The sequence below is a fragment of the Schistocerca gregaria genome, chromosome 4 (assembly GCF_023897955.1).
Source record: "Schistocerca gregaria isolate iqSchGreg1 chromosome 4, iqSchGreg1.2, whole genome shotgun sequence".
NCBI classification, from domain to species: Eukaryota; Metazoa; Arthropoda; class Insecta; order Orthoptera; family Acrididae; genus Schistocerca; species Schistocerca gregaria.
In genome coordinates, this window is record NC_064923.1 from 120907946 (window position 1) to 120925713 (window position 17768).

The following is a 17768-nucleotide window of genomic DNA, read 5'->3' on the forward strand; positions in this document are numbered from 1 at the left end:
ACTATTGCAGTTGGAAATTCGTTTTAACTCCATACGAATAGCTTTTTGCAGATTCCGCTTTTATTTAGGGCGTACATCAGCGGTTGGTCAGGAATCACAGGTAAATCTCGAAACAGGTGACAAACCGGGGGCCAGCAGGCAGTAGTGTGGCACTCGGCCACACGCGGCGCCACGGGTGTAGGGTTTGCACCCTCCGTCTGCCAGCATCCGGATCGATACTTGCATCAGCTCATACCTAACTTATAGTGACAAAGGATTAATGTAAATCTAGGGTAGGCATGACTAAATTGATGACTGGATGACGATAACATAATATATGGTAAGAACAGTATTATGCTTAGAATATATGATTCCGATTCCATATAGCTTTTATTTTCCTTAAATCCCATTTCGGTATAGTTGGTGTGGAAGTATTCTTGCAGTTGCAAATACATTTTTGACTCCATATGAACTGCTTTTTGCAGATGCCGCTTTTATTTAGGGCGTACATCAGTGGTTGCTGAGGAATTACAGGTAAATCTCGAAACAGGTGGCTAACCGGGGGCCAGCAGGTAGTAGTGTGTCAGTCGGCCGTGCACGGCGCCACGGGTCTAGCGGCCGCACCCTGCGTCTGCCAGCATCCGGATCGATACTTGCGTAGGCTCATATCTAACTTATAATGACATAGGATGAATGTAACCTGTAGAGTAGGCATGACTAAATTGATGACTGGTTGACGATAACATAATAAATAGTGAGAACCATATAATGCTTAGAATAAATGATTCCGTTTGCATACAGCTTTTATATTTCCATACAGGCTGCAGGTAGTAGTGTGTCAGTCGTCCGCGCGCGGCGCCACGGGTCCTGCGTGCGCACTCTCCGGCTGCCAGCATCCGGATCGATACTTGCGCCAGCTCTTATCTAGTGCCTGGCTGCGGCTGCGGCCGGGCTGACACTCGAGCACCGGCGACAGCGGCGAAGACAGGAACAGGCTGCCTCTGCTGCTGCCGCTCGCCCCGGCACACTGACACTGCACGGCAGTCCGCACTGAGCCGCCGGTGAGTGTGACGTTACTACTCCTTCTTATTTACTGTAAACAAATGTGTCATTCAGTTCTACTATACGCAGCTAAAGATCCAATTCAATTTATACTTCGTACTTAGTGTTTGCACTTACGGTTTCTGAAGATCTAACATAAAATTTCTATTTCCATTCGTTAAGTATTACTGAAATAGATGCTTTGGAGAGTATAGCTGAGGATTTCCTCAGCCACTGAATTAAAGAAAAAAAAAGTATGTGACTTGGTAGGCTCCGTACTAATTAATGTGCAACATAAAGAATCAAACGTTAATGAGTCCCGATCTCGTATATTTCCACATCCAAGAATTGGAATTATTATCTATGTAACGGTTAGTCGTTAAATACGATGGTGTTCAAAAGTTAACAAGGGAAGTAACTTTCGCGTGATGTTTCATTGCCGAGTAATATAATTCGATGAAATACGGATGACCCATGGTACGAACTGCTACATCTACATCCATACTCCGAAATCCACCAGACGGTGTGTGGCGGAGGGTACTTTTAGTACCTCTATCGGTTCTCGTAGTGTTCGTGGAAAGAAAGATTCTCTGTATGCCTCTGTGTGGGCTCTAGTCTGTCTGATTTTATCCTCATAGTCTCCTCGCGAGATATACGTAGGAGGGAGCAATATACTGCTTGACTCCTCAGTGAAGGTACGTTCTCTAAACTTCAACAAAAGCTCGTACCGAGTTACTGAGCGACTGTCTTGCAGAGTCTTCCACTGGAGATTATCTACCATTTCCGTAACGCTTTCGCGATTACTAAATGATCCTGTAACTAAGGGCGCTGCTCTCCGTTGGATCTTCTCTATCTCTTCTATCAACCCTATTTCGTACGGATTCCACATTGGTGAGCAGTATTCAAGTAGTGAGCGAACAAGTGTACTGTAACCTACTTCCTTTGTTTTCGGATTACATTTCCTTAGGATTCTTCCAATGAATCTCAGTCTGGCATCTGCTTTACCGACGATCAACTTTATATGATCATTCCATTTTAAATCACTCCTAATACGTACTCCCAGGTAATTTATGGAATTAACTGCTTCCAGTTGCTGACCTGGTATATTGTAGCTAAATGACAAAGCATCTTTCTTTCTATGTATTCGCAGCACATTACACGTGTCTACATTGAGATTCAATTGCCATTCCCTGGACCATGTGTCAATTCGTTGCAGATCCATCTGCATTTAAGTGCTATTTCCCATTGTTACAACCTCTCAATATACTACAGCATCATCCGCAAATAGCCTCAGTGAACTTCCGGTGTTATACACACGGTCATTTATATATATTGTGAATAGCAACGGTCCTTCGACACTCCCCTGCGGCACACCAGAAATCACTCTTACTTCGAAAGACTTCTCTCCATTGAGAATATATATAACGACTTTTGAACACTATTAAGGTAAATACATTGTTCGTTCTCTATCAAAATCTTTCATTTGCTAACCATGCCTATCAGTAGTTAGTGCCTTCAGTAGTTAGAATTTTTCATTTATCTGGCAGTATTGGCGCTCGCTGTATTGTAGTAGTCTCCCGTCTCCAGCCATCCTGATTTAGGTTTTCCGTGATTTCCCTAAATCACTCCAGGCAAATGCTGGGATGGTTCCTTTGAAAGGGCACGGCCGATTTCCTTCCCCATCCTTCCCTCACCCGAGCTTGCGCTCCGTCTCTAATGACCTCGTTGTCGACGGGACGTTAAAATCTAATCTCCTCCTCCCTATTGTAGTAGTCCGAGTAACAAAGATTTTTGTGAGGTAAGTTATTCATGAAAGGTATAGGTTATTGTTAGTCAGGGCCATTCTTTTGTAGGAATTATTGCAAGTCAGATTGCGTTGCCCTAAAAATATTGTGTGTCAGTTTAGTGACGATCAGAATAAGTAAAGAGAGAAATGTCTGAGTACGTTCAGTTTTGCTCAGCTGTTTGAAAATCAAATAACGTAGAAGTTTAGAAGCACAGTCACTCTTAATTTTCAAACGGGAAGTTTCACCCTGCAAGTGAGTTCCAAGTTTCAGCGAGCTATCTTACTTAGCAATGGCGCATCATGCCAAAGTTACTTTCGTCTGTAAGTTTTGCACACCACTATATTATGGGTCTGGCAGTGTGGTGCATTAGAGCCTTTTGGAGACCCTTCACATTCTGCCATACATATGTGGCAGCACCTGAACTGCACTTTCTCCAGTCGATAGCTCGGTCATAGTAGTACAACAGCTAGTCAACACGAGCTCTATAACACTTATCGTGGTGTTAGCTGAAAACTGAAGAATGACACAGACGAGTTGAACTGCTAAGTCGCATCATGGATCACAAAAATCATGTTGGGTAAAAATAGAGAGCCTGTATTCGAGGAAGACTTAGACACCATTGTACTGCCGCCATGATGTCTCCCGTAGGGGTCGTGAATGTAAGACTGCAATGATTAGCGCACGTACATTGCCGCAAGACAGTCATCTTCCCCTCACGCGATACGCGAATGAAACAGGACAGAAAACTTATGTTGGTACGATGTATGCTCCGCCATACACTTTACAGTAGGTTTCGAGGAGTATGTGTAGATGTAAACTATTAAAGAATATAAAAACGTATTACGACTTGCAACGCAACATATTCTTATGACAGGACGAAAGTATAAATTGAGTTTGACTGTGGACATCCTGACATATGAATATTGTTAGATATGTAATACGAAGTGTTTTAAATTTGTAAAATAAATAAGTAACGCATACGTGCCTCCAAACCTCCTTTGAGAAAAAAGAGTTTATAAATAATTTGTAATCAGCGCCCAGAGACGTAGTTGTACGTGAGGAAAAACAATGAGGCGGGCACGGATGTTCACTCAGGAGACTGGACGGAACGGCTGAGTCTGCAAATGTAGGATGAACAAGATGGAAGTGACGTAATGCCAGACTAAAGGTGTCCGCGACAAGCAGTTCGTGTAGTTTAGCCCAAAGCTAGGCACTGTTGTCCAGTCATAAGACCAGAGGCACTGTACACAACAGAAGGACTCCCAGTTGACAGGAATCGTCTCAAGGAGAAGTTAGAGTTCACAGAAAGAAAAATCTGAAGGAGAGAGGCAGTTTCGTCCTCCCCCCCCCCCCCCCTCCCCCCCCTGAAACCACTGAAGTTGTCTGTATCCTACAGATCCTTACCCGCTATCGGAGTCGGTAGAGGAGGTGTATCAACTACATTATTCGTCATACAGTTGACACTAATTGGAGACAATATTATCGGACAGTTCCATCAAAACGGCTTCGGGGGACGACTGCCTACCATCAGACAGTACTTCCTGTCACAATATTCTTATTCGATACCTGTTTGCTAAAAACCTGCCTAGGAGATTGAGTAGGTAAATGGTATCACTCAGTTCACTATTTTAAATATAAGAATTTTTGCTGCATTCATTAATAGTAAACGTCCCGCAGATAGGAGCCGAGTAAACTGCTCAGAACTTGTGGACGATTATTCAGTTGTCTTCTCGCTACTGGCATTTGCACCGTGATCTAGGTATAGAGTTTCTTACTATATACCAGCTTTCGGTCTCAGCCACTGCTAAAATTTTAAATAAAAATTACCAGCAATATCACTAGGATTCCTGCCATAAGGAGTCATCCGCATTCTGGAAACGGCCTTGTTAAGGAGGTTGGAGGAGCAGAAAGAGGTTCAGGGCACCCTATTGCCCTTGGGATGGGAACTAACCCTAAAACGATGAAGAACCAGCAGTGATCAATGACATGGGGATAGTGGAAACCATTGGATTAAATATACATGAAGTGTATCAGCACACGTGCCTGAGGGTGTAAAAGTGTCACGATGCTGTCTCCATTGGAAAAAGATTAAAGATTTTTGAAAGTCTCTTCGGGTTTGCTGCCGGATCCTAAAATCAACTTGACTCGATATTTCGGCGATCCAACTGGTCGCCATCTCCAGGAAAAGGCTGCGTCTGCTGATGAGTCCCGCCGAGAACTGACGCCAGGTAGCAAATCGACGTCCTATATAGGCCACCGTTCAGTACACGGCGTATGCGGCGCCCATCACGGTTGCTGGGAGGTGGCGCCGCCCCTAGTGGAACGCTGCTGGCAACAATATATCGCACTCAGGGCCGCACCGAAGAACGTTCAATTTTGATGCCAGATAATACCGGATTCCACGTCTTGCTAAGACCAAACCCATTGTCTCTGTTGATTAAATTATCAGCCAACCTAATTTCAATCGCCTCTTTATAGACACTGTTCCAAAAACCGGAAATGTTAGCAACTACCACAGTTTCATCAAATTTCATACTGTGTCCCTCATTTAAGCAGTGTTCTGCTACTGCCAATTTTTCCGGCTGTTGTAGCTTCCTATGACGGCGATGTTCCACACACCTGTCATGCACTGTGCGAATCGAATGGCCAATGTAAGCTTTCCCACATTGACACGGAATTTTGTACACACAGGGTTTCCTAAGCCACAAGTCATCTTTCACACAGCCGAGCAGTGCCCTAATCTTAGAAGGTGGACGGGACACACTCTTAATGTTAAAATCCCTTAAAATTCGTCCAGTCTTAAACGATAAGCCTCCAGCATAAAGAAGAAAGGCCACCGATCTATGTTCCTCTTCGCACACCCCCGGAGATGGCCCAAACTCCAAAGCCCGACGAATCTGCTTCTCTGAGTATCCATTTTCCTTAAAAACGGCCTTCAAATGCTCAAGTTCTTGGGTTAAGCTGTCCGCGTCGGAAATGGCATATGCTCTCCGTACCAAAGTCCTAAGGACGCCACTGCGTTGGTGTGGTGGATGACCCGGCCTTCAAATGCTTAAGTTCTTGGGTTAAGCTGTCCGCGTCGGAAATGGCATATGCTCTCCATACCAAAGTCCTAAGGACGCCACTGCGTTGGTGTGGTGGATGACAACTCTTAGGATGCAGATACCAAGCTCTGTGCGTAGGCTTTCGGTGAACACTGTGTCCCAAAGTACCATCTGGCTTTTTATAAACCATAACGTCTAAAAATGGAAGCAACCCATAATTTTCAACCTGCATAGTAAATTTGATACGGGAATGCAAACAGCTGAAGTGGTCCAAAAATCTATTAAGAGCCTCACGTCCATGCGGCCAGACGAAAAAGGTATCATCCACGTATCTCCAGATACGTCCCATATAGGACGTCGATTTGCAGCATGGTTTCAGTTCTCAGCGGGACTCATCAGCAGACGCATCATTTACCTGAAGATGGCGACCAGTTGAGTCGCCGAAATATCGAGTCAAGTTGATTTTTGGATCCGGCATCAAACACGATACGTCCCATATAGGACGTCGATTTGCAGTATGGTTTCAGTTCTCAACGGGACTCATCAGCAGACGCATCATTTACCTGAAGATGGCGACCAGTTGAGTCGCCGAAATATCGAGTCAAGTTTATTTTTAGATCCGGTATCAAACACGAAGAGACTGTCAAGACTTATTACGCCGGGAAAGACTACGTAATCGCAAGATTCCAGATTATTCCCCATCAGATTATTCCCCCATCAGAGTATTCTCCCATTTGGATCTTCGGGAGGGGACAGCCAAAGAGGGAGGGAAGGGGGGATGGCCGGCCTCTGTGGCCGAGCGGTTCTAGGCTCTTCAGTCTGGAACCGCGCAACTGCTACGGTCGCGGATTCGAATCCTGCCTCGGGCATGGATGTGTGTGATGTCCTTAGGTTAGTTAGGTTTACGTAGTTCTAAGTTCTAGGGGACTGATGACCTCAGATGTTAAGTTCAAAAATGGTTCAAATGGCTCTGAGCACTATGGGACTCAACTGCTGTGGTCATCAGTCCCCTAGAACTTAGAACTACTTAAACCTAACTAACCTAAGGACATCACACACATCCATGCCCGAGGCAGGATTCGAACCTGCGGCCGTAGCAGTCGCACGGTTCCGGAGTGTGCGTCTAGAACCGCGAGACCACCGCGGCCGGCTAGATGTTAAGTCCCATAGTGCTCAGAGCCATTTGACCCATCTGAAGGCGGGATGTGGAGTGACTATGAGAAAAGTGTTGATAACCGACGGAAGAATAAATACGCATCGGAGCGTAGAATATTACAGATTTGAATGTACTAGAGAAGCTATCAAACCTGGAAATGAAAATGCAAAGACTCAATCTAGATATAATGGAGCTCTGAGAAGTGGAATGGAAAACAGAAAAAGATTTATGTTCAAAATAATGTGGATAGTATCAAAAACAGCAGAAAATGGTACAACAGTAGTAGGAATCGTTTTGAATGGGAGGGTATGTCAAAGAGTGAGTTACATGTAACAAGTCGGTGACAGGATCATTCTCATCAAAATCGGCAGATAACCAAGGCCAACAACGATCATTCATGTATACATATCGACTTCACTAGCAGAAGATGAAGAGAGAGATGGGGACAAAATATATAGGGGCACCGAGAGATTAACTCATTACCATATGCAGAGGAATGTGATCATGAAATAATTATGGGGGACTGGAACGATGAGACAAGGGAAGTAATTGAAGACGATGTCAAGGGAGAATATGAGCTCGGTAATACGAATGAGAAAACAGGAAGATTAATATAGTTCTGCAAAAAAAATTCAGCTAGTGATAGCGAAGGTACTGTTGAAAAATCATAAGAGAAGGAGGTGTACGTGAAAATCACCTGGAGACAAGATGGTCAGATACAGATTCAGAAGTAAGATATTGGACTGTAAGGCTTACGCATGAGCAGATATATACTCTACCCACAATTAAGTAAAGATGAAGAGTAGACTATAAAAAAAATGGCTCTGAGTAGTATGGGACCTAACTTCTGAGGTCATCAGTCCCCCAGAACTTAGAACTACTTAAACCTAACTAACCTAAGGAAATCACACACATCCATGCCCGAGTTAGGATTCGAACCTGCGACCGTAGCGGTCGCTTGGTTCCAGACTGTAGCGCCTAGAACCGCTAGGCCACCCCGGCCGGCAGAGTAGATTATAGTTTAAGAGAATAGTGAGCAAGAATCAAAGTGGAAAAAACTGAGATTTTGAAATATTGGGGAATGATGATATGTATTTGAAGTTACCTGGGTCTGGAGATACTGCGGTAAAGAATACGCCAATAGGCAGTTCATTTGATAAGGAATGAATAGTTCTAAAAAGCGCAATCACACAAGTTGGACAGACAAATACAGGTAGAAGAAACCCAACTGCGAAGAAACCTGAGGGTAAGAGAAGAGATACTTCAGTTGATACACGAAGGAAAGATGTACAAACACTCGGGTGGAAAAAAAAGATTAAAGCAATACATCTCAGTCAGAAGCTAAATAAACGGGAAGAGCAGGGGAGCTAAGGGAAATGGCTGAGGAAAAATATGAACAAATCAAAATCTTCAACAGAAAGATTGACTGAGCACATCCAAAAGTGAAAAGAACCTTCGGTGAAATTAAAAGCAAAGGTGCCATCACTGATAGGCGGGAGAGAGAGCATGCAGCCGGAAAAAATACATTGGAGGCCCCTACAATTAGAAGGAGTTGTGTGCTGAATTGATAGAAGATGAAATGGAATTTGATTTAGAAAGCAGGGGGGGTACTATCGCAGTCAGAGCTTGACAGACCTTGAAAGATTTGTTATCAAACAAGGTGGATGGCACAATTTCTTCGGAACTTCTAAAATCTTTGAGGGAAGTGGCAATTAAACGTCTATTCAAGTTGGCGTGTAGAATCTAAGATTCAAATGGTTCAAATGGCTCTAAGCTCTATATTACTTAACATCTGAGGTCATCAGTCCCCTAGACTTAGAACTACTTAAACCTAACTAACCTAAGGACATGACACACATCCATGCTCGAGGTAGGATTCGAACCTGCGACCGAAGCAGCAGCGCAGTTCCTGACTGAAGCGCCTAGAACCGCTCGGTCACAGCGGCCGGCTAGAATCTAAGAGACTGGAGAAATGACATCCGCAGAACCCTAAGTTAACAACGGCAGATATGTGCAAGAGCTATCGCACAATCAGCTTATATCCCATGCACCGAACCTGCTGGCAAGCGCGATATGTTAGGTGACGATTAGTTTGGCTTTCAGAAAAGTGGAGGCATCAGAGGGGCAGGTCTGACGTTACGGTTGATAATGGAAGCAACTCAACTCATCTCCTCCCGAACAGGCCATGAAGGCCCAAAAGTACCGACCGGCCGCCGTGTCATCATCAGCCCGCATGCGTCATTGGATGCAGGTATGGAGGGGCATGTGATCAGCACACCGCTCTCCCGGCCGTACGTCAGTTTACGGGACTGGAGCCGCTACTTCTCAATCAAGTAGCTCCTCAGTTTGCCTCACAAGAGCTAAGTGCACCCTGTTTGCCAACGGCGCTCTACAGACCGAATGGTCACCCATCCAAGTGCTAGCCCAGCCCGACAGCGCTTAACTTCGGTGATCTGACAGGAATCGGTGTTACCAGTGCAAGGCCGTTGACGATAATGGAAGTAAGGCTGAAGAAAAATCAAAACACGTTCATAAGAACTGTCCACCTAGACAAAGCATTCGACAACGCTAAATGGTACAAGACTGAAATTCTGAGAATAATACACTCCTGGAAATGGAAAAAAGAACACATTGACACCAGTGTGTTAGACCCACCATACTTGCTCCGGACACTGCGAGAGGGCTGTACAAGCAATGATCACACGCACGGCACAGCGGACACACCAGGAACCGCGGTGTTAGCCGTCGAATGGCGCTAGCTGCGCAGCATTTGTGCACCGCCGCCGTCAGTGTCAGCCAGTTTGCCGTGGCATACGGAGCTCCATCGCAGTCTTTAACACTGGTAGCATGCCGCGACAGCGTGGACGTGAAACGTATGTGCAGTTGACGGACTTTGAGCGAAGGCGTATAGTGGGCATGCGGGAGGCCGGGTGGACGTACCGCCGAATTGCTCAACACGTGGGGCGTGAGGTCTCCACAGTACATCGATGTTGTCGCCAGTGGTCGGCAGAAGGTGCACGTGCCCGTCGACCTGGGACCGGACCGCAGCGACGCACGGATGCACGCCAAGACCGTAGGATCCTACGCAGTGCCGTAGGGGACCGCACCGCCACTTCCCAGCAAATTAGGGACACTGTTGCTCCTGGGGTATCGGCGAGGACCATTCGCAACCGTCTCCATGAAGCTGGGCTACAGTCCCGCACACCGTTAGGCCGTCTTCCGCTCAAGCCCCAACATCGTGCAGCCCGCCTCCAGTGGTGTCGCGACAGGCGTGAATGGAGGGACGAATGGAGACGTGACGTCTTCAGCGATGAGTGTCGCTTCTGCCTTGGTGCCAATGATGGTCGTATGCGTGCTTGGCGCCGTGCACGTCGTGCAGGTGTGCGCCACAATCAGGACTGCATACGACCGAGGCACACAGGGCCAATACCCGGCATCATGGTGTAGGGAGTAATCTCCTACACTGGCCGTACACCTCTGGTGATCGTCGAGGGACACTGAATAGTGCACGGTACATCCAAACCGTCATCGAACCCATCGTTCTACCATTCCTAGATCGGCAAGGGAACTTGCTGTTCCAACGGGACAATGCACGTCCGCATATATCCCGTGCCACGCAACGTGCTCTAGAAGGTGTAAGTCAACTACCCTGGCCAGCAAGATCTCCGGATCTGTCCCCCATTGAACATGTTTGGGACTGGATGAAGCGTCGTCTCACGCGGTCTGCACGTCCAGCACGAACGCTGATCCAACTGAGGCGCCAGGTGGAAATGGCATGGCAAGCCGTTCCACAGGACTACATCCAGCATCTGTACGATCGTCTCCATGGGAGAATAGCAGCCTGCATTGCTGCGAAAGGTGGATATACACTGTACTAGTGCCGACATTGTGCATGCTCTGTTGCCTGTGTCTATGTGCCTGTGGTTCTGTCAGTGTGATCATGTGATGTATCTGACCCCAGGAATGTGTCAATAAAGTTTCCCCTTCCTGGGACAATGAATTCACGGTGTTCTTATTTCAATTTCCAGGAGTGTAGAACTTCATCAGGTTACCCTCCATTCACAGGCTGTTGCACGCAGCGACTATTACACTGACTTGTGAGTAATAGATTTCAGCTACCAGTCACCCTTTTGAAATTTTATTGGCACTTCTAGATTTCAGCTAGAAACAAGACACCCTCAATGCATTACCATTTTTGAGCAATGCATGTAATGCCTGTTGGTCGGGCTTCGTCCACAGTTCATTGAATACTCATTCACTGCCCCTCACATGCCCCTCCATATCCGCATCCAGTGACGCCTCTGGACTGAGGATGATACGGCGGCAGGTCGATAGCTTTGGGCCTTCATGGCCTGTTCGGGTTGAGTTGCTTCCATTATCAACCTTAACGTCAGACCTGCCCGTCTGGTGTGTCCATCTTTCTGAAAGTAAAACTAATCGTCAACTAACAAACCGCGCTTCCCAGCATCATTGGTGCGTGGGATATAAGCTGACTGTGCGATAGCTCTAGCACGTATCTGCCGTTGTTATCTTAGGGTTCTGCGGATGTCATTTCTCCAGTCTCTTAGATTCTAGCCGGCCGCTGTGGCCGAGCGGTTCTAGGCGCTTCAGTCCGGAACTGCGCTGCTGCTTCGGTCGCAGGTTCGAATCCTGCCTCGGGCATGGATGTGTGTGATGTTCTTAGGTTAGTTAGGTTTAAGTAGTTCTAAGTCTAGGGGACTGATGACCTCAGATGTTAAGTCCTATAGTGCTTAGAGCCATTTGAATCTTAGATTCTACAAGCCAACTTGAATAGACGTTTAATTGCCACTTCCCTCAATGATTTTAGAAGTTGCGAAGAAATTGTGCCCTCCACCTTGTATGACAACAAATCTTCCAAAGGTCTGTCAAGCTCAGACTGCGATAGTGGACCCTCCCTGCCTTCTAAATCAAATTCCATTTCATCTTCTATCAATTCAGCACACAACTCCTCCTTCTTGTAGGGGCCTCCAATGTATTTTTTCCGGCTGCATGCTCTCTCTTCTGCTATTAAGATCGCAATTCCTCCTGCCTATCAGTGATGACACCTTTGCTTTTAATTTCACCGAAGGTTGTTTGCACTTTTAAATATGCTCAGTCAATCTTTCTGTTGAACATTTCTATTTGTTCATCTTTTTCCTCAGCCATTTGCCTTAGCTTCCCTGCTCTTCCCGTTTATTTAATTTCTGACTGAGATGAACTGTGGATGAAGCCCCACCAACTGGCATTACATGCATTGGTCAAAAATGATAATGCATTGAGGATGGCTAGTTTCTAGCTGAAATCTAGAACTGCCAATAAAATTTCAAAAGGGCGACTGATAGCTGAAATCTATTATTTACAAGATAATAGAACTTATTAAGACGGAAGGACCAAAGATCTACAGGAACCAAGTGCGAGCAATAGGAATGGAAGACAAAGAACGAAGAGCTCGAATTAAAAAGGCTATAAGACACGGATGTGCCAACGGCCTTGCCGCAACGTTAACACCCTTCCTATCAGATCACCGAAGATAAAAGCTCTCGGTCTTGGCTAACACTTGGAAGGGTGACCGTCGGAGCTGTCGAGCGCTGTTGGCAAGCAGTATGCACTCAGACCTTGTGAGGTCAATTGAGAAGTCACTTGACTGAAAAGTAGGAGCTCCGATCACAAAAACTTACATTGGCTGGGAGGGTGGTGTTCTGACCACATCAGTTGAGGATGACTAGGCGATCGGTCGGTACCGTTGGGCCTTCCGAGGCATGTTCGGGCGGAGAGACAGATGTAGCGTTTCGCCCCTATTCTTCTATCTATGCAAAAAAGTAATGATGGTAATAAAAGAAAGGTCAAGAAGGCGACTAGAAATCTGGACGATAGAATGTCAACTATAATATTCGCGAATGATATCGCTGTCTTCAGTGAAAATGCAACAGAATTACAGGACCTGTTGACTGAAATGAACAAAGTAATACGTACAGAATATAGATTGAGAGTAAATCGAAGAAAGAGATTATCGAAGACGAAATGAGATTATCGATAAACATAACATGAAAATTGGTAACCATGAAATAAAGGAAGTTAAGTATTTCTGCTTCCTTTGAAGCTAACGGACGTAGCTAACAGGAAGAGCAGACTAGCACGGGTGAAGGAAGGGCATTTCTGGAGTACTACCAAACATAGTGCTTGATTATAGAAAGAAATGTCGGAAAGTCTGCCTTTGGAGCACGGGACTGAATGCTTGCCAATCATTCATTGAGGATAAACTAAAAAAGAAGAGAACTGAAGCATCTGGCACATGGCGCTGTAGAAGACTGTCAACTGATGTGGACTAATAAGATAAAGGATGAGAAGTTTCTCCGCAGAATCGGCGAAGATAGGAATATACGGAAAACACAGACAAGAAGAAGGGACTGGGTAACAGCATATATGTTAACACATTAGGAAATAACTTCTGCGGTCATGGTAGGAGCTGTAGAGGGCAAAACGTGTAGGACAAGAGAGAGATTGCATTACATCCAACGAATACTTGAGGATGTAGGGTGCAGGCGCTACTCTGAGACGAAAGGGGGGGGGGGGGGGGACAAGTGACGATTTCATAGCGGTTCGCATCAGACTAGTCAGAAGACTGATGACCCAAAAAAATAAATAAAATAAAATAAAAGAGTAGAAAAAAGACGAAACAGTCACAACAGTAGAAGAAATCTCTGTTGGTCCATCATGGACAGGGACATCGGCTGGTTAAGTAATTGTCAATGTCATCGAAATTCACCAACAGGCGTGTAACTTAAATTTTTTTTTAAGGCTACCAGCTTCAGCATTTCATTATGCCGTCTTCAGGCCCCATATGCATCTCTCCAAACAAACAAAAATGTCGTATGGAGCCATAAATCTCTGGGTGTCGTGAATCGTTATACTTGATACCAACTTCTAGTCCTACTACATTTTCCTCCCTTCCATGATCAATTCGCGAATGGCGCTTGGGACCTCCGTTTTAAGTATAATTTCTAAAATAGTCTAGTTGTGGTCATTTCATAGGACATACATGGGAGAAAATAATTTGTTGCCGGACTCTTCTTGTAATATATGTTCTCGAAAGTTCAACAGTGGTCCTCTCCGTCATGCAAACGCACCTCTTCTACGTCTACATACATATCCCGCAACCCACCCTGGACTTATATTTGAGCAAGATAACACAGGCCCGCACACGTGGAGAATTTCTTCTGCTTCTCTTGGTGCTAGCCAAACTCCACCTTAACCAGCGAGGTCTCCCAACTGATTACGTTTGGAGCATTATGGGCAGGCCCTTAGATCAGCTTGGGACTTTAACGATCTAACGCACCAGTTGGACAGAAATGGACATGATATCCTTCAGGAAGACATACAATGCCTCCATTACTCAAAGCCAAGCCGCACAACAGCTTTCATAAGGACCAGAGGTGAACCAATGCGTTATTAACTTGTGCAGTTTGTGAAGGTCTTTGTTTTGAATAAATTATCCAATTTGTCTGAAATTATATCATCTGTTTATCTGTACATGTACTTCGCATCTACCTATTTCCGTCCCATTCGGATAATTACCTCGTGGCACGTCGTTCTTTTTTCTTTTTTTTCTTTTTTGTGTATACCAAAACTGTCAGAAACCAAATTCCTTTACAAAGCCAAAGCCAGAAAAAAGGATTTTGGTAACAAATCAGAAAATGCACGCAACACGTTCCTTGCAACTGGAAAAGAAACTTCAAAATTAATAAGGCAAACGAAAAGGCAATGTGGGGACAGACAAACAAGACACCATTTAAAATGAATCTAAGTGCCAGCCTCAAAATCTCTGCTTTAAAAAGGAAATAGACAACTGACATTTAACAACCAAGAAATCTGCAGAGAATTTTGAAAATATTTGAAAAACTCCTAAACCGCCCAGAGCCTATAGAAATATTTCCACCCGAAATTCTCAAAAATCTAATCCAGATTAACAATCAGGAAATAAAGTGAAAATTGCTAGACAAATTAAAAGATTAAAAAATAACAAAGTATCTGGTGAAGATGGAATTGTTGCAGACATGCTGAAATCAGTTGGCCCGAAGTTATATTGATCATCCAGAGCATTTAGCAAACTGAGAACATACCGGTGGAGTGTGTTGATATGTGCACCACATAAGAAGGAAAACAAAACCGATGTTAACAACCAGCTCAGCGACTGCTGCTTCGCTCACGCTTGCTTAGTAATCACAACAGAAATAATTTTATAAACATATATACCGGGTGATAAAAAGTCCGTATAAATTTGAAAACTTAATAAACCACGGAATAATGTAGATACAGAGGTAAAAATTGACACACATGTTTGGAATGACATGGGGTTTTATTAGAACAAAAAAAAAGTTCACAAAATGTCCGACAGATGGCGCTGGACAGCAAAACGTCAGTGACTGCGCATGACAATCGTGTATAAAAGGAGCTGTAATTAGAGAGAGAATCAGATGCGCTAGCAGTCGCAGCATGTTGACGTTACCTGAAAAGGCGCTTTTAGTGAAGCTGTATTATCAGAATGGGAAATGTGCTAGTTCAGCGTTACGATCCTATCGCCATGGGAAAGGAATTCGAACGGGTAAAGGTCCGTTGATAAATGCAGTGCTACGGTCGCAGGTTCGAATCCTGTCTCGGGCATGGATGTGTATGATGTCCTTAGGTTAGTTAGGTTTAAGTAGTTCTAAGTTCTAGGGGACTAATGACCACAGCAGTTGAGTCCCATAGTGCTCAGAGCCATTTGAACCATTTTTTGACAAATGCAGCTGTGGCGAGAATGATTTCGAAGTTCGAAGCCACAGGTTGTTTAGACAAAGACCATGTAGTGGCTGACCGAGCACAAGACGTGATGCTGCTGAGACAATTCAGGAAGAAATGGAGACTGTAGCGGGTTCGTCTACGGACGGGGAAGTCAGCGCTCGTGCAGTCGCACGTCACACGGGCATTCCATACACTACTGTTTGGTTGGCACTTAGGTGTACCCTCCGTATCCGTACAAAATCCATCGGCATCATGAACTGTTACCTGGCGGTTTATTGAAGCGCAGGTCATTTGCGGTGTGGGCGTTTCAAAAGATGGCGGAAGATGAAGATTGATTGAGTAACGTGTTGTGGACCGACGGAGCTCATTTCACGCTCCGAGGGTCTGTCAACGCCCACAACTACAGAATTTCGGCTACCGAAAATCCTAGAACTGTCGTGGAAACTCCATTGCACGACGAGAAAGTCACGGTGTGGGTTGGATTTACCACATCTACCGTTATCGGACCTTTCTTCTTCGAGGAAATGTGTAATTCTGGTTTTGTAACTGCTACCGTGACGGGTGAGAGGTACGCCGATGTGTTACAGAATCGCATCATCCCCAGCCTGGCCGATAAACACCTGCTGGAACGTACGATGTTTATGCAGGACGGCGCCCCACCCCATATTGCTAGACGCGTGAAAGATCTCTTACGCGCGTCGTTTGGTGATGATCGTGTTCTCAGACGCCACTAACGTCATTCTTGGCCTCCCAGGTCCCCAGACCGCAGTCCGTGCGATTATTGGCTTTGGGGTTGCCTGAAGTCGCAAGTGTATCGTGACATCTCTAGAGATGCTGAAGACAACATCCGAGGCCAATGCCTCACCATAACTCCGGACATGCTTTACAGTGCTGGTCACAACATTATTCCTCGACTACAGCTATTGTTGAGGAATGATGGTGGACATATTGAGCATTTCCTGTAAAGAACATCATCTTTGCTTTGTCTTACTTTGTTATGCTAATTATTGCTATTCTGATCAGATGACGCGCCATCTGTCGGACATTTTTTGAACTTTCGTATTTTTTTGGTTCTAATAAAACTCCACGTCATTCTAAGTATGTGTGTCAATTTGTACTTCTCTATCTACATTATTCCGTGATTTATTCAGTTTTCAAATTTATGCTGACTTTTTGATCACCCAGTAGGATCACAGAAAATTAATGTATTAAAGAATCGTTTCTTTTTGTATCTAATTCTGACGAGATCGATTTATCGAGATGACTGTTATAGAGCTGTTTTAGTTTTAGTTAATAAATTGCAAAATCTTCTAAACTTGTCACACTAATTAAGGCCATAGAAGCATGGCCTTTCCAGAATTTATTCCTAATGAAAAAAACCAGAATGACACATGGAGTCGGAGGTTATTTTTAATCCTGCCTTTTAAGTTCTTGTGATGATATTTCCATAGGAACTTTCATCCTCTGGCCGAGAAGCCAAATGTCAGTTTTCATAGATTTAGCGTTAAAAATGTCTTGATGTAACGAAATTTTTTCGTAACAGACCGCCCCCGCTAGCTGAGTGGTCAGCGCAACAGAATGTCAATCCTAAGGGCCCATGTTCGATTCCCGGCTGGGTCGCAGATTTTCTCCGCTCAAGGACTAGCTGTTGTGTTTTCCTAATCATTATCAGTTCATTCCCATCAACGCGCAAGTCGCCGAAGTGGCGTAAAATCGAAAGATTTGCACCCGGCGAACGGTCTACCCAACGGGACGCCCTAGTCACGCGACATTTACATTTATTTATTTTGTCGTAATAATTTTCAACCCCAATTTCATATCGTAGTATGATAGTGTTGAATTTAATGAATAGTCTAATGAGCGCACACTATTGATTGAGAGGAAGTATGACACGGTATGTAAACTTAACGGCAGAACTGGTGACCACGAAGGAGATGAAATGAAGGGATTCTGATATCATGATGCACGAAACAAAGAGGA

General features: G+C 44.8%; 1 protein-coding gene across 4 annotated transcripts in view; it reads left to right on the plus strand.

Moving 5' to 3' along the window:
* The first annotated feature begins 202 nt into the window (after positions 1-202).
* LOC126266590 (two pore potassium channel protein sup-9) overlaps positions 203-17768 on the plus strand; it is an 87628-nt gene continuing 70062 nt past the window's right edge. For 2 of the 4 annotated variants that reach the window (XR_007548901.1, XM_049970902.1), the window contains exon 1: positions 880-1040. The gene's annotated coding sequence lies outside the window, so the exon portion shown is untranslated. The other 2 variants (XR_007548899.1, XR_007548900.1) reach the window with 2 other exon arrangements.